General features: G+C 34.9%; 1 pseudogene; it reads left to right on the top strand.

The window, feature by feature from the left end:
• The first annotated feature begins 2,278 nt into the window (after positions 1 to 2,278).
• Positions 2,279 to 4,692, top strand: LOC111629623 (annotated as a pseudogene).
• The last annotated feature ends 16 nt before the right edge of the window (positions 4,693 to 4,708 follow it).

Raw genomic sequence — 4,708 nt, 5'->3', positions numbered from 1 at the left:
CACAATTCTCGATGGTGTGTGAGAGGTTGTCAGAGACAAGACAAATATCAGTCCAGCTTTTAGCGTAAGGGGTGTAGAAAGTGGGATGCGTGGTCATGTTTGTAGATATCAGGTTGAATTCGTCCATGACGTCTGATATTAATCTCCCCTTTCTGTCTTCCTTTTCATGAAACCAAATGGGGGATTTCCCATTTAGGTCCCCCATAATCATGAGTTTTCTGTTTTTGACTTTTCTGATGATGTTGGAGAGTTCTTTGATACACTCATCGTCATCGTCTTTGGGAGAGAAATAAGTGCTGATAATAATAATTAGTTCAGAGAGCTGGAGGATAGTTGTTGTCAATCTGTCAGTGCAGAGGTGTGGGACTTTGGCGATGTCTAAGTTGGAGTTACAGCATATGATTCCGCTTTTGGGTCTTGTATCAGTGTTACCAGACAAGACTTTCCATCTTCCGAACCTCACTATGTTGTTGTTGATGTGATATGGTTCCTGAATGCAAATGATGTCGATGTTTTTCTCGTTTGCGGTTTGAATAAGCTGGGAGCATGCTGCTTTGCTTCTTTGGGTGTAGATTGTATTCTGATTGCGTGCTTGCTGGGTTGTAGTGGTTGACTGAGTGTGCTGGGTAGAGGTGCTATAGGCCATAGTCGGTGCGTTTTATTGCTGTTTCCTTTAGTCTTGTAATCGGGCAGTTTGGATGTAATGCTCCGTGGTTAGTTGGTTGTCTCTTCGAATTTGGTTGTTCTTTATTGTGGTTGTGGCAATTTATGCAGCACGGCGGTTCGTTCAATCGGTCGCAGTCAGAATACATGTGGTTTTTACCACAGTGGATACAATGTTGCTCTTTGTCGCAATTCTTCGCAATATGTCGCACTCCACAGCAGCGGTAGCATCTGGTTAATGGGACGAAGTCATCAACTCTGATGGTGGCCCAATTGATGGACAAGTGTTTTTCTCGGATCAGTATATTACGAATAGGTGGCGAGACAGATATAACAACGTGTCTGCAGTTTTCATTGTGCTTGCCTCTTGTTAAGATGGTACTTATTTTGCATTCTTCTTCAAACTCCTCTTTTCCTAAGTTGCTACACACGTTGTTTTGGTTGTAGATGTACTCTATTATTTTGTCTTCTGGGACAGACTGTGGCACGTTCAGGAGTATTATTCGGGGTCTTCTTCCCTCTGAGCACTTGCAAAATATTTTGTTTTGAAGACTTTGTATCTCGTTGATTGTTTTTTCCAGTGTCTCGCTCTGACTCCTATTTCCCACTCTAATGCATATGCCGTTGTTCTTTATTTCTCTAACGGCTTTAATTTTAATCTTTAGTTTGTGTGGCTCTATTTTCTTTTTTAGTTCCTCAGTCACGGATCTCATGTTCATTTGAGGTTCTTCTTCGTCTTGATCTTTTGGGTACACCAAAACAGCGTGGGATCCGTCGGTTCCCTCTTTGTTGATCTTTTGGTTTAGTGATTTTTGGATATTTTTAGTAGTGATGCTAGGTTTAATGTTACGTTTAATGACGTCACTATAAGTTGGTTGGTGTGACACTTGCTGAATTTGTTGAACAACATGTTGATTATTTTTGGTATTTCTGACTTCTTTAACTCTGGGGTAGTGCAGTGGTGTGTTTCGCCACCCTCAACGTTTTAAAAGTTGCACTATTCATAGATTTCGCAAGTAATGTTTGTATCCTCTTCAGTAGCTTCATAATTTTATGTATAGAGCATGCTCAGAAATTACTACGATGCTGCAGAAATTCCAGTAAGAGAAAAACAACAGTTCTCAGTGGGGTGTCCAAACACCCCACAGTATTAATTACGTTTTTTTTTAAATTTTACAAATATTTATATAGTTTTTTTATTTTAAAAATAACTATAATGTGACCACATTTATTATTTATAATATAGATATAATAATCAATGTGAATAAATATAATTTAAGTTTATTTTAATTCAAAATGGCTGACTTTCATAAACACATTGAGAAAACACCAAACATAGCAAGTTGCTTGTCATTTGCACTGAGTGCCAAAGTACAATGTCAGCTATTGAATCAGAGTGATAAAAATGCTTAAAAAACAATTTAGTTTTTTACTATTGCTTTAATAATAAGATCTAATGTAATAAGTTTTGGAGGTTGAAACAGATGTACAGTACAGTAGACCAGTAAATACAGTAAGTATTGAGGATCCAAAGGGAGCAAAAGTCCCGGGAAAAGACCTGGAGAGGACTAAAGTCCGCCATGGTTTATGGACCCAAAAAAATGTTGGGGTGGACAAACGCCCCACTGCACTAATGCCGAAAAAAAACTCAGTGCACTAACGCAGGGTTAACAATGGCGTGCATCTCGTGAAGGTATCCGAATAGTTTAGCAACGCTCTCCTTTATTTTAGTATGTTCTTTTTGCTTCACGTTAGTATTGGTATGTTCCAGGCAGAGCTCCAGAATGATTCCCAGGAGTTTATTGGCATTTTTTAGAAGTAGGTTTTCAGTATTTTCGGATGCGTCTTTATTATCTTGTCCAGGATCTTTGTTGCAGTTCTCTAACTCCTCGTTCAGGGGAGTTAACGTGATTTTTGGTTCCAATGTGGATGAATCCATTATGAGCAAATAAAAGATAACAAGGAGAAGGATGTGTAACTTGTTTAAGAGTGGCACGGTGCCCAAGCAATACTGATGCACTGAGTTGTCACTCAATGGATCAGTATGGAAGGAGATAGATATGGGATGGTTTTTGCTTCTGGTTCTTATCAGATGCCAGTAGCACAAGACAGCACCTTAGAAATTAGCCAGCCATCAGTGAGCCGTTGCATAACAGCAGTAAGCAAGGCAATAAACATCATCCTTCTTCATCACTGGATAAAATTTCCAAGTTCTGAAACTGAGATGGCATTGGTCAAACAAAAATTTATGAGTTTAGGTGGCTTTCCGGGAGTGATAGGTGGGTGCTATTGATGGAACTCACATTCCTATAATTGCACCATCACTTAATGATCCCGATCATAAGGAATTTACGTATATCAATCGAAAGGGATATCATTCCATAAATACCCAAATAGTAAGTAAATGACTAACTTTTTGATTATATTTTAAATGATTTTAGTACATAAATTATCAAATTTGTTATTAAATTATAAATATCATTTCATGACACAAAAATAATACAATGAATTATTATATTTTCATTATTTGTCAGGTGTGTGATGCCAACATGAAAATAATTAGCGTTAACGCAAAATTTCCTGGATCAACACATGATTCATTTATATGGAAAAGCTGCAACTTAAGACGAGCTTTTATAGAGGGAAGAATTCAAACAAATAATAATGCTTGGTTAATAGGTTAGTAAAATTAAACCAACAGATTTTTATATTGAATATTACATATTTCTTAGATTTTTCTAAATAATGCTTCATATATGTTTAGCGAGTAATAGTTGATTTATTTTTAGTTATTTATTAGAAGGTTTAGAATATTTGATTTATTATATGTAAATAGAACAGTAAAAATATTAAAAGTTTAATGAAAACAAGGCAGAAGACTGTGGTTACGCAATATCTTTTGTATCATATGTCAATTGTCTTTATTTTATAATATATTTTAACTATCTTTATTAACATCTATGTTTTTCATTTCACTTTATTATAAATATACACACACACACACACACACACACACACACACACACACATATATATATATGAAAGTATGGCAAAATTCATTTATCAAAATTGTTTTATTTCTTTTTATAGGTGATAGTGGCTATCCAATGGAACCGTGGCTTCTGACACCTATATTAGATGCTCAGCAACAAAATGAGCAAAAGTATAATAGCAGTTTAACATCAACAAGAATAATAGTAGAAAGATGTAATGGACTTCTCAAATCCCGATTCAGATGTTTGCACAAGCACAGGGTGTTAAATTATTCACCTTATAAGGCTGGACTAATAATTAATGCCTGTGCTGTTTTACACAATATGTGCATAGAACATAAAATTTCTCTCGATGAGAATATAGAGCTTTATGACGGAATGATGGGAGAAATGGAACACACAGTATCCAGACTTGGAGATGACGTTTCTCTTGGCAACAAAGGCAGAGAAATTCAAAAACGACTCCTCAGGAGTCATTTTATGTAAATATATAAATAAAAATTATAATTATACAGCTATTATACAGTGTAATTATTTACAATAAATAAACAATTATATAATTCTTATATTTGACTGATTCTATAAATTTTAAACAATAGCAGCATTTGTACTATACTGAAATAAAACATTCTGTTATATGCTTTTACAAAATACGTATAAATAATTAAAATGAACATAATGTTTATTTTGCACAGAATGATATGCAATAATTATCTAGTATATAAATGGAACTTTTCATGGAAACCAGTAACCATCTTTGTTGCTAGAAGAAACATTTTAGTAATTTGTAAAATAAAATAAAATTTTGCATAATGTAAATAGTTAAAAGACTTTCCTGAAATGTGAAATTTACTTGGTAATAATATATTGGTTGAAAATAGATTTGGTTACTCTTTATCACAAATGAATGGCCCTGAAAAGAGCCTTTTTTATTGTACAATCATTTATTGATTTTCTGCTTCTGTTATAGAGTTCCTTAATGAAGCAGCAATTTCATGCAAAGCAGCAGCCTTGTTTTCTGCTGCTGCTGCCTTCCTTTCTTCTGCTGCTGC

The sequence above is a fragment of the Centruroides sculpturatus genome, unplaced genomic scaffold, assembly GCF_000671375.1.
Source record: "Centruroides sculpturatus isolate CEXI.00-Female unplaced genomic scaffold, Cexi_2.0 scaffold609, whole genome shotgun sequence".
In the NCBI taxonomy this organism is placed as follows: Eukaryota; Metazoa; Arthropoda; class Arachnida; order Scorpiones; family Buthidae; genus Centruroides; species Centruroides sculpturatus.
The sequence above is the reverse complement of the archived record's forward strand: the minus strand, read 5'-3'. Positions and strand labels throughout refer to the sequence as shown.